This window comes from Lepidochelys kempii, chromosome 2 (assembly GCF_965140285.1).
Source record: "Lepidochelys kempii isolate rLepKem1 chromosome 2, rLepKem1.hap1, whole genome shotgun sequence".
Lineage (NCBI taxonomy): Eukaryota > Metazoa > Chordata > Testudines > Cheloniidae > Lepidochelys > Lepidochelys kempii.
This window is the reverse complement of record NC_136381.1, coordinates 76,630,914-76,653,111: the sequence shown is the minus strand read 5'-3', so window position 1 is coordinate 76,653,111 and position 22,198 is coordinate 76,630,914. Positions and strand designations below refer to the sequence as shown.

Below are 22,198 nucleotides of genomic sequence, written 5' to 3'. Positions count from 1 at the left end.
CAAATCACCATGCATGCGGGGCCAAAACCTAATATAAAAAAGGAAAGAGTTGCATATGTGGCAGCCATGGAGCCAACAATTACTTATTCAAATGAGAGCGGAACAAAGGGAGTTGTAGGACCCTGTGGAGGCTACTCAAGGGGGAGGTCTCAAGGTCGGGGAAACTATCAGCCAAGAAGGAAATTGTATCCAGAATTACCCAAAACTAAAACAACCGAGGGAAGTAACCAGCCTCAGGGATGTTCTGATAAGCCCGGTTCAGATATGCGCTGTATGACATGGAGATTGTTAATGCAGTTTGGGGGAGATTGGGAAAAATGGGACAGGGCTCCCATGACTGATATCATGAGGGAAATCCTAAGGCTGCAAAGCTATCAAAGGAATGTATTGGGGATAACCACCCCGAGCGTCCCTCTAATGGATTTGCCTCCTCCCCTGGCAGAGGACCAAGAATACTTGGAGGGAAGCCTGCTGAACGTAGAATCTCCACCTGGCATAGGAGCACAGCAGTGGAGATTAATAGGAAAGTTGACCTGGGATCCAGGAGGGAGACCCCACATATACGTTCAGCAAGGTAATCAAGCTCCTACCCTAGCCCTGATTGACACCGGAGCCTCAGTCTCCCTGATTAGAGCAACCCCCGCACTGGCAAAAAGGGGCAGGAAGTGATCCTGCAATCATTTCCGGGGAAACCCAGCATAGGACAAGAATGATTATAAGTCCCTTTCACGGTACAAGGTTTTCCCTTCTCGGTACAATGCTTTAACACAACCGGGAATTTAGTCCAAACAAAATATATAACTAATGATGTAATTCTGGGAACAGACGGGCTGTTTAAAAATAACATCATAATTGACTTACCCCAGAGTGCCCTATGGAGTCTGGAAGCCGTCTCCCCTTTTCTACCAACAGAAAGGCAAAACAACATTGTTGCCAAAAGAGGAAACCAACTGATCGCAGCCCTTGCCACCGAACAGAAGGAGGAGTGGCGTGCAAAGTTTCCCACGGTCTGGATCCAGAAGAGGACAGATTGTGGTAAAATCAATGCTTGTGTCAAAATTATAGGTGAACTGGTGCAACCCCAGAAACAGTACCACTACCCCAAGAAAGCTGAAGCACAATTGGTCCAGATCATCAAGAACCTGGAAGAACAGGATGTTATCAGGAAAACGAACTCTCCCTTCAACTCCCCCATACGGCCAGTCATGAAGGCACACGGGCAATCCTGGCAACTGACTATTGATTACAGAAGGATCAACAAAGGAAGCTTAACCATGGCCCCCATCGTGGCAGATATGACACAAGTTATCCAAAAGGTACAAGCCACCTCCAGGTACTTTTCAGTTATAGATCTGGCTAACTGTTTCTTTGCAATACCATTACACCCTGATTCACAGGATCGGTTTGCCTTCACCATAAGGGATCAGCAATACACTTTTCAGCATTTGCCCCAAGGATTTCAAGACTCTCCGGCTATCACCCACAGACATGTGTTAGATATGTTGGACCGGTTAAGTCCGTCAGATCGACCACTCATCTTTTCCTGTGTGGATGATATTTTGGTTTTCGGAGAACTCGAGACGCAGGTACAAAAACTTACAGAGGACGTCCTCGCACTAATCCAGGACACCGAATTCAAGGTAAGCCTGGAAAAAGCACAATTAGTGCAAACCCAGGTCATTTACCTAGGTATTATCATTGGCCAGGAGGGAAGGCAGGTAGATCAAAGGAAGGTAAGGCCACTAATTGAAATGCCAGCCCCTACCGATGTACACTCATTAAGGGTTTTGTTGGGAGGATTCAACTTTTTACAGCCCCATATCTATAAATATGCAGAGATCACCCTTCCTTTATGGAAACTGCTGAAGAAAAGACACATTGGGAATGGGGTCCGGACCAGGATACTGCTTTAAATACCCTGAAACAAAAAGCCCGAACCGCCCCTGCTTTACGCTTCCTGGACGAATCTAAACCATTTGTCATCCGGTTAGCAGCTAATGAAGTGGCCATGGCGGCCACTCGCCTATAACAAAATGAAAATCAGAAATTGGTATCTGTGGTATACGAATCTAAGAAATTGCAGGGAGCCGAACTAAATTTTGACGCTCGCGAACGTGAGTGCCTGACAGCTGTATGGGCAGTTCAGTCCTTTGAGCCGCTTACCAGTGCCCCGATTACTATACAAAGCGCACACACGCCTCTGAAATACATCCTATCTGGGAAATTAATAAGAGGCAGGGTGTCCAACACCAGGATGGCACAATGGACTCTAACCCTGGTAAACAGGGGAGTCCGGGCTGACACAGTATCCAAATCTGACATGATGACTCATGCTCTTATCAAAACGGGGACAAGGCATGAATGTCCGGTAGTCACACTAGAACAGAGAATCGCACAAGCCCAAGCGCCCCCCCTTGAAGAATTAGATACCATGGGTTGGGAGAGACATATTTGGTTCACCGACGGCAGTTCCACGGTGGTTCACGGTAAAAAGAGAATCAGATATGCAGCCATAAACTTAGAAGAAGAGGTGCTAAAGGGGTATTTGGATCACAGCTCAACACAACATGCCGAACTCCATGCAATATACCAAGTCTTAAAACAGTATGAAACAGAGATCTGCCCTAAGACTGTATACATCTATGCTGACAGCAACTATTGTGTAAACAGGGTGCAATATTGGATGTTTGATTGGCAAAGAAATGATTGGAAAGCTGCGGACGGTAAAGAAATAGCATACGTAGATGAATGGAAATGGATTTATGCCTGGGTTACCTCTCATCCCGACCAGTTAAAAATCAAACAAGTAAAGGCACATGTGAAAGGCTCGGCAGTTGAAACTGTATGGAATAACCGTGTCAACACTATAGCCAGAGATTATGAAGGGATAGCAGCAGTAACCTGAAGACAGGAACAGAAAGTATTAGAATCAGTCCGCATCCTAGGAAGAATTGAAAGGCAGGAACTAGTGAATATAGCTCACCAGTTCATGCATGAAGGAGTGGAAGGGACGCTGGGAAGGTTAAAGCAAGTGACAGAATGGAGGGGGATGAGAGATGATGTAGAAACGTGGGTCAGGAATTGTGTACAGTGCGCCAAAAATAAAGCTCGACCCCCCACACCAGCCCCAAATGCTCCATCAGAGGGGGCTGGGTCCCTGGCATAGAATCCAAATTGACTTCATTGACAAATTGTCAAGGAGTAGAGAAGGAAGGGTCAAAGCTTTCCCCACCAGGAACAATAGCGCTCGCACTGCTGCTAAAAAGCTGTTCTCTGAAGTAGTTTGCAGACATGGGACTCCTGAAATTATTGATTCAGACAACGGAGGGTCATTTGTGGGAGACATATTTACCCTAATGCTTAAAGCCTTGGGGGTGTCACACAAACTCCACTTCTCATACAGACCCCAGTCCTCAGGACAAGTGGAAAGAATGAACCACACCATTAAAGAAGCCCTCAGAAAAGTTGTAGATCATACCAGTAAAAACTGGCCTGAAAAGCTGCCACTAATACTGGCAGCCATCCGCAGCAGTAACAGGCTAAAAACTAAAATCCAGCCATACCAGATCCTCTTCGGACAGGCAGTGAGGCTGGTCATTAACTCCAAGCAAGCGGCAGATACAGAGACAAACAATCCGCTTGGAACTCATGAGCATTGGCCAGTGGTTAAAACAGTTACAGGAAGATAAAGCCACCCTCGAGCACAGGGTGAGCCAAGCCATTGAGCTCATGCATAAAAAGATGGATCAAAAGAAAACTGGGGACTCCCTACTATGGGAGCCAGGGGATCAGGTAATGTATTTAAAGTTGGACAAAAGGGATCACACACTGGAGTCAAAGTGGGCCGGTCCCTACTCCATAGTTGATCACCTCAGCCCTCTCATTTACCGCATAAACAAAAATAGCAAATTAAAGTGGGTTCACGTTTCACAAATCAATTAATTCTGTTCCGTTGTAATTATATTTTCAGACACAACACCCCAACAACAACTGCAAACCAGGAGCTGTGAACGTGGTGTGTTTTTATTTCTGCAGGACTGTTGGGCACAGAATACTGCTGCTTAGACCGCCAGTTAAAAAGAGAGGCAGAACAATGCTTCGAATGAAATGGAAAACAGAACTGCAGCAGGCATGTCAGTTCTTGGTCTGGATCAAAGCATTCACCCTAATCACGGTGGTAAAGACACAACCTAAACCCAAAGGAAAAATACACCCAGGCACATCCATGCCCATCCATAACAATGATATCCATGCTCCAGGATACCTGGGACAAGGTGAAACAATTCTCACCGCCTTACTGATACATAACAACTCACAGACAACGTACCATGGACCCCAGTACAACAACCAGATATACATTTAAGATGGGTTGATTTTAATACTAATCTTACACTAACACCTTTAGGGGAAACTCAGGTATATGTTGGGGAAGGGGAACTGGGGCTACAAGCAAATATTTCAGTCCCCGTAGGAAAGGAAAAACATTGGATGGTGGGGGTACGAACAGAAGGGTATGTGGGAGATACCGCCATGCTTTCTGACTACCCCTCACTCCCTTATGCATGGGATGAATTCGTAAAATCAGGGACCCTTGTAACAGTAATCGTAGTATACTGCCCGAGTCACACACATGCAATACCATTCCCTGATGGGTGTTACTGGAAATGGGAGAAAGAACATGTGTTTATAAGAAACACCCCGTTACATATGGCAAAACCTGCCTTATTTAAGGTCCAAACTACTCCAGTGAAAGTCTTGGTGAGCCCCCTTCTGGTAGAAGTAAAAATTGACGTGGATTGGACACGATTAAATGTCTCAAGAGTAGAGCCCAAGTGTATGCCCTTTTATCCGGTGAAGCGAGCTGTAGCTCACGAAAGCTCATGCTGAAATAAATTGGTTAGTCTCTAAGGTGCCACAAGTCCTCCTTTTCTTTTTGCAGATACAGACTAACACGGCTGCTACTCTGAAACCTCTCCCTATACTGTTAGCCTGGATGAGGATGCACAAATTATCCCTCCCAGATACGCCTCACCCCAGAACTAAAAGAGATATTATGGATACCATGCTGGATGGGTTTGGAGCGGGAGCGGAACTTGCCAACTCAGTGGATTTGGAAACTATTAAGAACAAATTAAGCTCCCTGGCTCGACTGCAGGACAGCCTGATACAAAAACAAATACATGCCAATGTAGAATTGGTCTGGGTAACCTAAAAGCCAGATGGAATCTTTGACAATGGGTTAATGCTACCACATGGCTTATGCATAAGAAAAATTTAGAAATAGGAAACTACATGGCCATAGCTATGGGATGCACTGAAATGCAGATACTTGCCCTAGCTACTTTGGAACATGAAATGTTCTGGGTAATATCAGAAAATATTAAGGTTTTGATGCACTTGTTAAAACAAAAAGATAATTGTTTGACACTTATCAATATGAATGGATGCAATACGTTATGCAATACGATATAACAACACTAGCATGAGAAGGAGGAGGGGGACAATAAAAATAACTCATCAATGCACTATTAACTCTACATACTCTTACTATTAATAAGATATTGATGTCTCCTCTAATGCGTGTCCCATTGTTGAGAACTTTCTCATTACTTCCAAGTAACATACACAAAATGGCTTTTTTAATATACTCATGGCCACAAATGCTTGGTGCTAAAGACTTGCTTAAATGGTCAAAGATATCCTGTTTAAGAAACAGGAAACACTTAAATTGCATATTATCAACATTAGAATGGAATCTCATTATCCATTAGACTCTGTTAGTGCAATTTGTAATATACTTTAGTTTGAGCTTTGCAGAATTGCCTGATCTTTGCCACACCATCAGCTGAGAATGTGGTGCTATTTCTTTGCTCATCAGTTTTGATATTATTAGCCAGCCTTATTGTGCTAGATATTTTTTACCCAGATGCAAAGAAAATTACGTAAATTAACTATTAAACAAATACTGGAATGAAGACTATTGTCTTCATGACACAAGAGCCGCTTGGGAAAAAAAGAGGGCAAAGAATCAAATTCTTGGTTTTAAAATGGTTATTAGATTTATCCTTTTTACTATGCCTTAATGAAGGAAATCCTCCCCTAAAAAGAGGATTTAATGAAGTCTCAACATCAGAATAGCATAGTTTTCCAGCATTTGGGATTTTTCTCTCCCCTCTTCCTCCCTGCCATCCTCCCATTCTCCCCACCTCAAAAATAACCTGATTAAGCCATGTTTTCCATGCTTTAAGAGGTACCCAACTACAGAATGGATTTTTGAGTTTTGGGAGAGGATTTCTACTTGAGGGAAATGAAAGAGAATGACAAGCAGGTTTTTTATTTGTTTTCAAAGAGGCTTGCACTTAGTCATGTACAGCTGACCAAACAACTCTTTTAAGCTATGCTGCAAATCAGAAGAAATATTTTGAAAACAAGCTGCATTTCTGGACCATAAAAGCAATGGAACACACCTTGATTTGTGGCCTCTAAAGTTATCTCTCTTTAATTTGTTCTCTTTACTCTATAAACTACTTCTGAGAAAAGAACATATAAGAAAGTTACTTTTAAAAAGGTGTAATGAGAAAATGCTTCCTGCCAAGTTATCCAAATGAAATATAAATAAAGTGGTTGTTCATGCAGAGCACACACCTAAACTTGACTGCAAAGGGTTGGTATATTTCTTTAGAATTGTTGGAATGGAGGAAAAAAAAGGTTTTCTATTTCACAGTTAAAACAACTTAAATTGAGCACAAATTACCTCCTACCTAAATGTGCCAGAGGTAAGGTTTGCTTTCTTGGATGGGAGGCAGTAATATTTCCCACTACCTGAACTCTGTCTCCAGGTTTACATATGTTCACCAGATCATCATAAGTAATAATATCCACAGAGTGAGGAAGCTGACCAGCTGGTACTTTTTCAGTCATTCCAGAGGACTGGAAAAGGGCAAATATAGTGCCCATCTATAAAAAGCGGACTAAGGACAACCCAGGGAATTACAGTCAGTCAGCTTAACTTCAGTATCTGGAAAGATAATGGAGCACATAATTAAGCAGTCAATCTGCAAACTTCTAAAGACAGTCAGCATGGATTTGTCAAGAACAAATTGCGTCAAACCAACCTGATAGCTTTCTTTGAAAGGGTAACAGGCCTTTTGGATGGGGGGAAGTGGTATATATGGTATATCTTGACTTTAGTGAGGCTTTTGATACTGTTTCGCATGACCTTCTCCTAAAGAAACTAGGGAAATACAACCTAGATGGAGCTACTTTAATGTGGGTGCATAACTGGCTGGAAAACGGTTCCCAGAGAGTAGTTATTAGTGGTTCACAGTCAAACTGGAAGGGCATAACGAGTGAGGTCCTGCAGGGAGCAGTTCTGGGTCCAGTTCAGTTCAATATCTTCATCAGTGATTTAGATAATGACATAGAGAGTACATTTTAAAAGTTTGCAGATGATACCAAGCTGGGAGGGGTTGAAAGTGATTTGGAGGATAGGATTAAAATTCCAAATGAGTTGGACAAATTAGAGAAATGGTCTGAAATAAATAGGATGAAATTCAGTAAGGACAAATGCAAAGTACTCCACTTAGGAAGGAACAATTAGTTGCACACATACAAAATGGGAAAGGACTGCCTAGGAAGGAGTACTGCAGAAAGGGATCTGGGGGTCATAGTGGATGACAGGATAAATATGAGTCAGTGTAACACTGTTGCAAAAAAAAGCAAACATCACTCTGGGATGTATAAGCAGGAGTATTGTAAGCAAGACAAGAGAATTAATTCTTCCACTCTACTCTGCACTGATTAGACCTCAACTAAAGGTCCAGTTCCGGGCACCACATTTCAGGAAAGATGTGGACAATTGGAGAAAGTCCATAGAAAAGCAACAAAAATGATTAAATGTCTAGAAAACATGATCTCTGAGAATAGGACTAGATGCAATGGACTTAAATTGCAGCAAGAGCAGTTTAAGTTGTACATTAGGAAAAACTTCCTACCTGTTAAGGCGATTAAGCCCTGGAACAAATATCCTAGCTTGGCTGTGGAATCTCCGTCATTGGAGATTTTTAAGAGCTGGTTACGCAAACATCTATCAAGGAAGGTCTAGATAATACTTAGTCCCTCCATAAGAGCAAGGGATTGGACTAAATCAGCAGTTCTCAACCAAAGGTCCGGGATCCCCTGGGCGGCCGCGAGCAGGTTTCAGGGGGTTCGCCAAAATATACAGGAGAGCGGGTCTGGGCATTAGACTCACTGGGGCCCAGGGCAGAACGCCGAAGCCTGATCCTGACTCCTGGGGCTGAAGCCAAAGCCCAAGCAACGTAACTTTGCGGGGCCCCTTGTGGCATGGGACCCCACGCAATTGCCCTGCTTGCTGCCCCCTAATGCTGGCCCTGGCTTTTAATCTATTGTATATGCAGAAAACCAGTTGTTGTGGGCCGTGGAGTTTTATAGCATGGGAGACGGGGGCTCAGAAAGAAAATGGTTGAGAACCCCTGGACTAGACGACCTCTTGAGGTCCCTGCCAGCCCTATGATTCTATTATTTCCAGCATACTGATAACTTGCTGATCCCTGCAGATGAATAACCCATACTCTGTTTCTAAAGAATTATTTTCTTCATCTGTGAAAGGTGGACATTGTACTAGGTATCGTCATCGATGGCATGCTATGCTATTAGTTTTTAATTAAAATTTTTACAACACACTTTATGTTTGTGGCATGTGCTGTGTTTGAGAGTTGTGAGATCAGTATATCTTCTTTCAAGTGTCTTTTTTTATAGCAGGACACCAACAAACACTTTGTATAACTTTAGGTGTCATCAAGAAGTCTAGTTAGTAAAGTCATACGTTGGCTTTGTTTTAGTAGTAATTATAGACGTCAATCACAGAAGTAACAATACTTGAAATCATGTTTACAAGAAATCATTTATTTTAATATTTTTATTAATATAAGATGATCTTCTGTGGTTTATATACCCAACACTAAGTTGTTATGCACCTAAGTCATTCCCTACATAAAGTTAAAAATCTCATTCATTCATTCATTGTTAAGAGGGCCATTTCAATTTGTAGTTTCAATTTGGAGAGACATGGTCAACCAAATATATTTAGATCTGGTTTTGAGAGCATTTTTATGACTTCTTTCATCTGTGCCCCTCCCTGCCCCCCAAAAAAGATAATTTAGCTACTTAATATGATCACCCTTTGCAGAAATTTTAAACTGAATGTTCCGTTCCTAGGTATGCAACATCTTTGCACTTTTCCACCCAGGAGAACAAGGGGGAAGGAGGAGCATCACTGTCATAGTCACAGCACATAATGGTACAAGTAGGACGAGAATCACTTTGCTAAATTATTTGAATAAGAACTAAGGTTACACCAGCCACATGTGTACATGACAGGATTCATTCCCTCCCATCTCCACCCCACAACGCTAGGTGCCCCACAAACACACCCATTTCCACATGAGCTTACAGTCAAGGATTCTAATCCAAGGAATCCATGCTGATAAACTCTTACAGTAGCACAGAGCCGCACTCAAATCAGTTTCCAGAACAACAGCCGTGTTAGTCTGTGTTCGCAAAAAGAAAAGGAGTACTTGTGGCACCTTAGAGACGAACCAATATATTTGAGCATAAGCTTTCGTGAGATACAGCTCACTTCATCGGATGCATACTGTAGAAAGTATAGAAGATCTTTTTATACACACAAAGCATGAAAAAATACCTCCCCCCACCCCACTCTCCTGCTGGTAATAGCTTATCTAAAGTGATCACTCTCCTTACAATGTGTATGATAATCAAGTTGGGCCGTTTCCAGCACAAAGCCAGGGTTTCACAGAAGTAGAGGGGCCTGCCTATGCAGGTGTGATTATAGAATCAGGACCCAAGATGACAAGTGACACAGAAAGGGTGGGAGGAGAGGGCTATATTTTTATATATACACCCCTTTCAAGCAGCAGGGAAATAAAGCCTAATCAAAAGGTACATAAACGTTCAAAATAATTACATTTGATCACAAATCCTTCCACCCAGACCAAGCTACCAAGGAAATGAGCTGACAGGATATGAGGAGAGACATGATTTGCTCCAAAGTTTCCTTCTAATCCAACACTGAACTCTTTGGACTTTTTTGGAATAGGTTGCATCAATGGAAGCGACAAAATCTTTTAATGCTTTTCAGAGAGCAATCAGCAATGCATCAATCAACCAGCTGCAATATAAAATAATTAAACCAGGGAAAGCTGCTACAGTAGTCTTACTTTAAAATCCTGAAAACCTTTACATTTTGGGGATTTGATGGCACTGGCTAAAGCCAAACACGTTGGTACAGGGACAGAAACTACACAGTCGTCTTAACATAGCGCAACTAAATATACCTCTTCCATTTCCTGAACAGCAACAGCTTAACTTTATGAGGACTTGTTGTTGTAGCAGATCACAAGAAAACAAGCCTAAACCCAAATTCATTTAACTCCTAGGAAAATTGTATTGGAACCCTGGTCTCTAGTGGCTAGCCAGTCACCCTCTACTTTTATATATGAAAATATAGAAAATAAATTGAGCTATTAACAGAATTTATCTTACTAAACAGAATGAAATCCAAGTGAAGATCACAAAGGGACACAGTTAAAGAAAAATGCATTCAAGAAATCCTTACCTGTGCGACTAGACTTTGATTTTAAAGAAACCCTTACCATTTTAATCTAGGCTACTTTTCACATTTGTTTACCTTTTCCACTTCACTCTGCTTGGACAGAGCATATACATTAACCAGTTTCACTTCCTGTTTATAGGTCAGTTTCATTTTCCTATCACCACATAGAAGCACAGTATTATGTTAATGTTTTCACTATTGCAGGAGAAATGTTTAAATCCTATTAACCCTGTATGTTGATTTTTAAAAAGAGGCCAAGGACAATATTTTTACTTGTGCTCAATCTTGTAAAATCTTATTTAACAAAATCAAAATATGTGGGCCTAGCCATCTTTTCAGCACCCCTTTAATAACGTGTCAATTTTACAGAGTACTCCTTCACATTCATTTGAAACATGTAATGATCAGTTTTAAACATTACATAAATAGTAAAGCTGTCTCATTGTGGAATACAGCTATGTATAAATACCTCCCAAATATTTACAATGTATTTAAAAAGAGGATGAGTTGAGTTATAACTAACCCTAAAAAAAGGTCAAATAATTCCATTACTATAACTAGAAACGTGTTTAAGAACTCAACTTGCAAGGGTTAACACAGAACAATAAATAATGGCTCATACATAAAGCATGTCATTGGAGCAGAGCTCCATTGGAAGGGCTCTTTGTAATTTATGGGGAGTCTCATTTTCCTGACTGAAATGATATTTATCACTAAGAATTCCTGTATGGTTCCAGATTGTTTGATTTCCGTGGGAGTTTTGTCTGAGTAATGGGTGTAGGATCCAGCCCACTGAGGCAAATATCACAAAACAGAGTCAGGGAGACCTTGATCTATTAAGAAAGAGGACAAGTTAGCAACGAGTATTTCATACTACATATTCAGAGGCCTTAAACCAGAATCTTTTTGTTTCCTTGTAGGTCTTTCTAATTATACAGAGCAGAATGCACAAGTATAAAAGGAGTATGATGGTGTTCTGCAGGCTACTGCATTACAGGGGTTCTCAAACTTTTTGATGGGATCCTCTTTGAAAATATTTCAGGCTGTTATGACCAATGGTGAGCTGGAGCCGGTTCGCACCAGTTCATGCAAACCGGTTGTTAAATTTAGAAGCCAGTTTAGAACCGGTTGTTAAAGGTTTGGGCAAACTCTGGTCTGCAGGACCATCCTCTCCGGCCCGCCTGAGCTCCTGGCTGGGGAGGCTCCCCTTGAGAATCCCTTTTTACTCATCCGGCGGCGCCCCGGGTCTTCGGCGGCACATCGGGGGCGGGTCCCCCAGTGCCGCCGAAGACCCGGAGCGAGTGAAGGACGTGTCTCCGAAGTGCTGCCAAAGACCCGGAGCGACTGAAGGAACCGGTTCTTCAGATTTTGGCAGCTCATCACTGGTTATGACCCCCCCCCCCCCAACTCCATGCCACCCTTACTTCTGTGCTGCTCCTAGTAGCAGCATTGCCTTCAGTGCTGGGTGCCTGGCCAGCAGCTGCTGCTTCCCTCTCTGCCATCAGAGCTGAGCAGCTGGATAGTGGTGGCTGCTGGCCAGGCACCCTGCTCTGAAGGCAGCGCAGAAGTAAGGGTAGCAATACCACGACCCCCATACAATAGGGTCCCCCTTTTGGGTTGGGACCCCCCAGTTTGAGAAATGTTGCTTTAGTTTCAAGCACCTTCAGCCATGACATAAATACAAGCCTACTGTTAGAACTTAGAAAAATTTCTTTATTAACAAAATATTACTACAGGAAGAAATGGTGTCACATATGCAATATGTTCTTATTCTACTTTTTGGGTGGTGTACCTTTAAATGCAGGGACAACTATCATTGTGGGCCTTTGATTTTTAGCATCCACAAATCCAGCTAAACTCCATAGGAGCTGCTTTGTTCATCTGAAAAGCACGTCCTTTGTGTTTCGTGCATAGTGTTACTGAGAGGGTCTTTGCATGCTCTCTTTTATTTAGCCTTTACTTCTGTTCTTCCTCAATTCGATTGAGAATAAGTCATTCACACAATTACATAGTTGATCTTTGTGTGTGGAAAACAGGACTCTAGAAAGTTTCATGACCAACAGTGAGGTTGCAACTTCAAGAATAAGAACTGTTGGCTTGGATAAAATAATTCTTTTACTTACCACTTTGTCCGTTCCTCATATTTCCAATTAAGATAATTTATCCTGACAATTAGGTGATGTTGATTTTTACCAGTCCCATTTCTGACTTTGCCATGGTAGATCCCTTGGTCTTCCTGAAAATTAATACATTTAAGTAATTGAAAGAAACAAGGGTCCACTAGAACACAAGTCATTTTATCTGATAAAAGTTAAAAAAATCAGACCTCAGCGGTTTTCATTTCAACAGGACAGCCACCATCACACCAGTAACGCTTTTTTGTACTATTGCAAAGGGAAGAGGCCACCAACTCTAAACAAAGTTGTATACACCACACGGCTAGTTAGCAGCTTAGGGTGACTTATTCTGAACCAGGGAAAGAAACACTTCAATGCAGCAGAGACAGGTTTGTTCCCCCCACAAACCAATGTTTCCCCTTGGAGCAGGGGAAGGTGAAGAGGGTTAATTTTACATGCTCAGATGTGGGTACGCTCAAAAAACAGGGAAACTGAGTGCTCAGCCCTATAGTTTCAGAGTTTACCTCTATCCAGACCATCAGAATAATGCTCAGCAGCAGTAAAGGACTTTGCAAATAGCTGTGTGTGCAATGTTATATGTAAGTGATTGACTGACCCTGGGAAACACGCCAGGTACTAGTAACCACATCCACACAGCCACACCCTGCCCAAGCAGAGGACTGGGGCGAGGGAACAAATGGCTGTGCAAGCCCAGTCCCCAGAAAACCCATAAGGGGCACAGACAGTGGGAGTGAAGGAACAAGGCTGGGTCTGTGTAGCAAACGCCAAGTGCTGGTCCACGAGCAGCTGCTGCTCTTGTACCCAGATGCCTAGTAGGGAGATGTCTTTTTGAGATGCATAGAGTAGGAGGGGGCAGAAACGAGTTGTGTCTGGGCCATTGTTGGTAGGCAGATGCACAATAAGCACTCCACACCCAGAAGTTTCTGGAATTGGGTGTGGTAGTTTTGGGTATGCTCAATAGGTTCCCTGGAGCTGGACTCGGTTGAGGGCAAGCAGTCAGGGCAGCGGTATCACAAAAGGCTATGTGCCTGTGTGGGCTGGGAGAAGCTGATGCACAGGAGCAGAAAGCAGGCTGGTTTCCCCTGACAGGGCAGCACTTTGCATCAGGATTTTTTTTTTTTTAACTTATCTACTTAATCTGAGTGGTTGGTTAATTTGCCTAACTGAGAGATTCCAGCCAGGCGAAGAGTCTGCCTGGATTCCAGCTGGAGATTTCTACAAGCAAGTGGAGGGAAGCTGTTGTTGCAGTGTTTTTGACTGTATAGAAAGACTGTAGCTGACACTCAGATGAACTCAGCCTCAGGGAACTCCGTGTGACTTCTCACAGTGTTTCTGTGGAGATTTAATTTGTTTTCTTTATGTTTACATCCTCACATACAACTGTGAAGATACTGTCTGCAGATTAGAAAGCTGCTATGTTATGTTATAAAAATTTAGTTTTACAATGATGACGATGTTCCTTTACCATGATAAGATTTTATAAAGTTGGTACGTAAGAATTAAGTTCATTCCTCTTGTGCTTTTGGAGGTGGTTGTTGGGAGGTTGACCCTGTGCAATTCTTGCTGAAAATCCTCAGTGACTGAATTCTGGGTCTCCATGTGCTTTTCTGTGGGAGTTGGGCTTTTATAGGCACTGGAGAAGGACAGTGAAGTAAATTCTAGCCCGCCCGAAGGTGACACCCTTTTTCCCCAGAAAGACTCACTCCCAGGAAATGCTACATCATCATCCAGAAAGGCCAGGTAGCAGCACTGAGCCTCTCACAGCTCCTGCTCCTCCAGCCATGCCGGAGACTCCAGCCCTCTCAGCCAGCAAGGGCCACCATGCCAGCCATAGGACTACACCTTTAGTGAGCAGCACCTGGCCCTCACCCTCACTCACCCTCTGCGCAAGACAGACCCTCAGCTGTGGCTTCTGGGAGGAGAGTACATGGCCCCTGCTGTTAGCTATCCCCCTAGAGCAGGTACTCCCCGGGTGCTCACTGGCCATTGAGAGGGGCCCCAAATGCAAGACACCCAGGCTCTAGCCCGGTGTGGGGCAGGGTGGTTTCTGACATGACAAATGTCTTGGTGCCCAGCAAGTCTCTGCAACCAGCTCTGTGCCACAGCCCTTCTCAAGGCGCCCCCGGCACCGCTAGCCCTGTGCTCAGAGAGTGGCAGGAACTGAGGGGAGTTTCCAGGACAGGTGCAGCAATCCACGCAGTTCACCTGGGAGTGGAGTCCTTACTAAGTGCCAAGGCTTGGACTCCCTGTGCCACCCCTTGTACTGTGAGCTCAGCACCAGAGCAGTTCCCATGGGAGGTAAGTTCCTCCAGGCCACTAGGGAGCCTGCCAGGGCGAGGGGCCCGGGGACCCAGCACACAAGGTGGCAAATCACACAGGCTTTCTCCCTGGGAAAAGACAGAAATATCTTTTTAGCTAGGCTTACACACCTGTTTCCCCGGGGCGCTGCTCCAGTGCTCCCAGCCACACGGCTGCCCCTGACAGCCCACAGCTGGCTCTGCTGTTCACATCCTCACCATGAGCCACCCTTGGAACACAGCAATAATTGACAGCTCTCATTCCTGGCTCACCATCTATAAACAGAGCTCTCCGCGTGCTCTTGGTGGTCCTCCTGGTTTAAAAGGGTCAGTTTGTTTGCAGAGTACAAATGCAGGCACACATGAGCTGGAAGATGTATTGGTTATACCAAAAGAGTATAAAATATGAAAACTAGACTTTTGAAGGGACCACGTAATTAAAAAAAATACCATTTGTTTTAGCCTCTAATGGATGCATACCTATTCCAGCAGGATTTTCTTGGGAGCAGTGATTTAACACAATGATGAATTGGGGCTTGCTGACCCACCAGGCAAAGTAAAGCAGGCCAACGAGACTGAAGAAGAAAAGTCTTTCCTATAATAATAATTATTATATATTTATTTGTATTATAGTAGCAGCCCTTGGCTCTGAGATTGTGCTAGGCCCTGTACAAATATACAGGTTTCAGAGGGGTAGCCCTGTTAGTCTGTATCAGCAAAAATAATGAGGAGTCCTTGTGGCACCTTTGAGACTAACACATTGCATGGAGTGGAAAATACAGTAGGCAGGTATAAAAATACAGCACATGAAAAGATGGGAGTTGCCTTACCAAGTGGGGGGGGGGGTAGTGCTAATGAGATCAATTCAGTCAGGGTGGAAGTGGCCCATTCCCAACAGTAGACAAGAAGGGGTGAATATCAACAGAGGGAAAATTACTTTTTGTTGTGCTAGCGAGGCCAATTCAGTTAGGGTGGATATGGCCCACTCTCAACAGTTGACAAGAAGTGTGAGTATCAACAGAGGAGACCCTGGGAGACAGGCCAATCCTCGCTTACAGACAGTCCCCCAACCTGAAGCAAATACTCACCAGCAACTACACACCACACAACAGAAACATGAACCCAGGAACCAAACCCTGCAACAAACCCCATTGCCAACTCTGTCCGCATATCTATTCAAGGGACATCATCATAGGAGCTAACCACATCAGCCACACCATCTGGGGCTCGTTCACCTGCACATCTACCAATGTGATATATGTCATCATGTGCCAGCAATGCCCCTCTGCCATGTACATTGGCCAAACCAGACAATCTACGCAAAAGAATAAATGGACACTAATCAGACATCAAGAATTGTAACATTCAAAAACCAGTAGGACAGTAGTTCTCAACTGTGGTCCACCGCTTGTGCAGGGAAAGCCCCTAGCGTGTTGGGCTGGTTTGTTTACCTGTCGCGTCCACAAGTTTGGCCGATCGCAGCTCCCACTGGCCGCGATTCGCTGCTCCAGACCAATGGAGGCTGCGGGAAGGGCGTCCAGCAAGTCCCTTGGCCTGCGCCACTTTCTGCAGCCCCCATTGGCCTGGAGCGGCAAACCGCGGCCAGTGGGAGCTGCGATCAGCCAAACCTGCGGACGCGGCAGGTAAACAAACTGGCCCAGTGCGCCAGGGGCTTTCCCTGAACAAGTGGTGGACCACAATTGAGAACCACTGCAGTAGGAGAACACTTCAATCTCCCTGGACACTTAATAACAGACTTAAAAGTCGCCATTCTTCAACAAAAAACCATCAAAAACAGACTTCTACTAGAAACTGCAGAACTGGAATTAATTTGCAAACTTGACACCATCAAATTAGGCCTGAATAAAGACTGGGAATGGCTAGGTCACTACAAAAAATAATTTTCCCTCTGTTGATACTCACACCTTCTTGTCAACTGTTGGGAATGGGCCACATCCACCCTGATTGAATTGGCCTCGTTAGCATTGACCCCCCACTTGGGAAGGCAACTCCCATCTTTTCATGTGCTGTATTTTTATACTCACTGTATTTTCCAATCCATGCATCTGATGAAGTGGGTTATAGCCCATGAAAGCCTATGCCCAAATACATTTGTTAGTCTCTAAGGTGCCTCAAGGATTCCTCAGTGTTTTTACAAATACACAGTGAGAGAAAGACCTTGCTCCAGACAAGTTTGCAATCTAAATAGACAAGACAAAGGTGTGGAGAAGAAACTGAAGTGAAGTCACAGGCGGACATGGGAAAGAAAACCCAGGGCTCCTAAATCTCAGCCTAACTCTCTAGTTGCTGGGTCACTTGGGCTTCCCAAGTTGTCTTCTTGGCCAAACTAGTGTCAGCATTCAGCTTACTGCTGAAGTAAATCACATTTACAATTTGTATTTGCACATCCCCTTCTACAAGCTGTTCATTAGGCATTAGAAGCATACTGAATGTAAGTAGGAAGCAGAGAGGGTGTGTTTATTTTTTCTTGGCAGATGCATAGAAGGATGCAAATGCTGAGCTGAACTATATATATTTCTGTGTTGCAGTCTTTGGTGCATGCAATGTATCTGCAGCATATTATAAAAGGTAAATTGGTTATATGAGTTGCAAATTAGGCATAAAGTGTTCTAACGATTGACTTTAAGATACACTTTAGCTAGTTCCAATTATGAATAAATGCTCTATAAGTTATTTAAAGATACAGTGTCAGTATCGAGGCCACAACTTTTGCCTGCTTACCTGGCCTGTTTTTCTCTACATGGTTTTTGTTAATATCAACAACACATTTTGTAACATTAAATATAAAACTTATTCACGCTCAGTTCTCCAAGGCAATACAGCTGCCTCCCAACACAAGCTGTGTTAGCGATTTAACCATCAAACACTATTCCTCACCGGAAAGCACATGGGCTTTCAGAGCAGTGTGCCAGCCTGGTGATGTCACCACAGGCGTGGACAGGCACTAGGAAGTAAAGACAATGTTACCACTCAACCACAGTGGCTAGAAGCAGCCTACTTGCACAATGCAGATTGCCAGACTGGATTTGCACACAGGTTTCATTGTGATGTGTCCAATTTCTCATTAGTTACATAGGATAGCAGATAAATAGTTTACTAAGCCACATAAGTCTGAATTTGAATAACTTCAAAACTTAGTTTATTTTAGCTAGCTAGGTGGGGGGGGTTTTGTTTCTTTGTTTTAACTCTGGGCCCATCACTCTTGTATTTGAACAGTTGAGGTTTAGTCTGGCCCATTAGAGAGAGAGAACAACCAGACAAGAAGTTCAGATCTGGAGTAGAATCTACACTTCCACAGATTCCAGAGCTCTTTGGATCCAGGGTATTGATATGAGCCAATCTCCAGGAGAGTATATTATATAAACAGATAAAGTTTTGTCAGCAAAGGGGAAATAGCTTAGTTACAGATTTCATACTTTCTAGAAATGAGTAAAATGAAATATTGCCAAGCAAGGTCTGAAAACACTATTGATTTTCATCTTGCAAATCTGTCACTTGTTTCCTACCATATGCCATTTAAATTGGAGACTAATTATTTACTAGATTTTCAGTCACATATTTGGAAGGTTGGGGGATGTTTGATGCAGAAGGAACACATGTGACTCCAGCTATTTTGTAAAACTAAATTCAGAGGGGGAGGGAAAGGAAAGGCTATTTGAAAGCAGTGTGCTTTCTGGACATAGTCATAGACAAAGTCCTTTACAGCTCATCACAAGCAGACAGAATAGTAAAGTATGCATGACTTGCTACAAATATAGGCAGAGCTAATAGGACATATTGGGCCAAATTCATCCTTGACATTGGCTGACGCGGCATCACATCGGGAATGAACAATAGTCTGTTATGACTAGCACTGTCTTTTTAAGGGATAGCACTACAATTGATGCTAAGGAGAAAGTCCTGGAGCTGGTTACTGTTGTGGTTTGTACTTACTTTCGCAGCAACAGGGGCATGGTAAGCTCACAAATCATAAGCCCAGATGATCCAATTCAATATCAATGGGGATTATCATTGTTTTTGAAAATCCTTTGCAGACACCTCTTTCTCACACTTGCAGAACTGTAGTTAAGCAAACAGGATTGATAAATCACTCGGCAGCACAGTCCTTTGAAATTTAATGAGATCTTTGTAGGTCCTCTAGTATCATCCCATGAGGCAGTTTTCTTCTTTGCGCTAATACTCTAAAACACAGTGCAGGAGAGCTGGCCCATTGACCCTTACTCATTAAGAACTGTTTATATCATGAAATCGCAGCAGAATGATTAAGATGGACCTTAACCACAGCAGAGCTTTTAAGAAGATTGGCAAAGACTGTTGGATAGTGAGTCAGTCCTAATGAGATTCCTGATGCCAACCGTTTGAGCAATGTATGAAGTAGTTGAGCCATTTTTCCTTTCCTAGCTGTATGCGAGTCTGACACTGTGGGAGGGGAATGTAACAGATTAAAACTGATCTGTCATTACTTCATACTTGGAGAGTAGAAATATTGGTAAGAAGCAACAGTATGGAAATGTAACACACTTCCATTGTTGCATGCTGTGTAGTTATAGCTGCGTCTGGCCCACGATAATCTATACTAAAAATAAAAGATGTTACCTCACCTACCTCGTCTTTCTAATGTGAAATACTGTCATTTTAAAAATAAACTGGGCTTGACTCAGTTTGACAAGCCCAGGCAGAAACAACCAACTTGCAAACCAGGATACAGTCCCTTTGAGGCAAGAATTTGTAGCTCCCGTCCTTCATGCGATGCCAGAAACCTCCTCCAGAAACAGGCTGGGGACAGTGAACAGCAAGGCACCCCATGGGAGCAGGTCTCGTACAAAAAATGTGGGGCATGGAAATGGGGGCACCAGTGAAGCAAGTAGGCAGAACAGAAGGCTTCAGCAGAACTCCCTAAAACAGCTTATTTAATACCTCAGGGTCCATGCTAGTTCTGCAGGGGGGAAATCCAGTCCTCTGTTTCCTATGAAATACGGGGAACTCTGTGGAAAATTGAGACCCCCCCACCCCAACCTCTCCATATGGATGCGACTCTAACAATATCACATGCAACAGCAGCAAAGCATTGGAGTGATTTGTCTCAGATGGCAACCAGGATCTTTCATTAGGTTGTACACCTTATAGCCCCTCAACTTCAGGGCAAGGAATTCAGTGAAAGGTCTAAAACAGTTTTGGATATGGATTATGCCCATTAGCAGGTAGCAGTACACACAGCCCCAGCAAACGGTCATGTAAAAATTAGATTTTGTTTAAGAAACATCTGCTATTGATAATCCCTATATAAAAATAGTTGGGGCTATTAAAATTATGGACAGGGGATTTGTTTCAGATGTTACAGGCCAATCACTGTATCTAAATATGCATACACATTTGAGATGTTTTAATGGTGTCTAGTGGGAATGATATTTCCCTGAAAAGGAAACTTACGTTTTGTTTTACAATATGCTACTGCCTTTCCCTTCCCCTCCATGTAGCCAATGATCTTTCAAGAGCTTGGAATTCAGCCAGGTACATCCTTCCTAATTAAAGTGCATAAAAATCAAACGGTTTCCCCGCTTTTGGCATATCTTGTGTTTTTCAGTTGGAATTATTCTTTAGCACAGTGTTTCTCAACGACTGGCCCATGGACCGGCGCCGGTCCGTGGCAGTCTCCTTGCTGGTCCCTGAGATCTCCCTGACACAGTGTAGGAAGGCAGAAAGCTGGTCACTGGTATCGAAAAGGTTGAGAAATGCTGCTTGAGAACATTTGACTGTTGGACAGGTCTATCCCTTGTGTAACTCCACCAATTTCACTGGAAAAAACAGGTATGAATTTCACCATTATATACCAACACAACATTCCCTCTCTCCAGGTTTCATCTGTGTATGCGCACCCCCACACTTTGCCTCCATGGCAGGAAGCCCTGCCTACGTGGCTCCTTCTGAGGAGCAAAAGGGGTTTTAATTCCCCCTGGATCTTTGCTTTTGAAAGCCATACCTGCCTCCCTCTAATTCTAGCCAATCCCAAATGTTTACAGTTGAAGCCATGGAAATCCACCTCCTGTATTTCACTGCTATTAGAGAGCTGGATTTGGGGCCATTATGTTTTCCAGATACATCTTGTAATGAATGTTACCAGGCAGCAGCTCTGTGAGACCTCCATGACTACCGTTATGATGCAATTTCACAATGCTTGAGTACGCTTTTTTGTTTTTTTTTGTCGTCCTGGCATCAAAATTTATGCCAAAAAGGAATTTGGTGCAATGGCAGCATGTTTCTATAAGATGTGCGTAGCAGAACAATGTTAAGGCACGCTAATGTCTCTGGGTCTGGCCAGGGGTGAATTCCCCTAGTGCAGGAATTGAGGAGGATAGCCATAGGCTGTCTTTGAGGATCTCCTTGCAAATCCTGGCATAAGACTGTGCCAAAGCAGGGTATAACAGGGCAGGCGGGTGTGGGCTATGCAGGGCAGAAGCAGCTCTGCTGCCCATAGGCAGAAAGTGACAGGCTGCTGAGGGCTGCCTAAGTTACTGGCCAGGTTCACTCTGGCCCCTCAAGCAGCCCAGAATTGGAAGGGCTGAAAATGTGGCTGTAAGTCATCTTATCCTCCCCAGATTCTCCTAGTTCTGTGCTGGGTCTTAGGGCTTGTCTTTACTATGGGCTAAATGGGTGCTGTTGCGATCGATGCAGGTACGTTGATTTAGTGGGTCTGGTGAAGACAGAATAAGTCAACGGGAGAGCACTCTCCTGTTGACTTTTTAATTAATCCAACTCAATTGGAGGTGGAGGCTATGTTGACAGGAGAGCGTCTCCCATTGACATAGTGTGGTATATACACCACACTAAGTTGATGTAAGCTATGTAACTGACACAATTTAACTAGCGTAACTTACATCGACTTACAGCATTAGTGTAGACAAGTCCTTAGAGAGACAGCACAGACTCTCACCCAGTGTATTTAATCCTCTCTCTACATTTCAGTGTCCGCACTGTTACAGGGAATTAGTGTGTTTTTGTACCTCAGCAATGATTTAGTTCAAGGGGACTCTGTACAAGTGCAACTATCTGCCTGCATAGATCCTATTGCAGAGTCCGGGTGGGTTCAT

At 43.5% G+C, this 22,198-nt stretch overlaps 1 pseudogene; it reads right to left on the bottom strand.

Moving 5' to 3' along the window:
• Window positions 1-2,929: 2,929 nt before the first annotated feature.
• Window positions 2,930-15,351, bottom strand: LOC140906114 (maternal DNA replication licensing factor mcm3-like; annotated as a pseudogene).
• Between the last annotated feature and the right edge of the window lie 6,847 nt (window positions 15,352-22,198).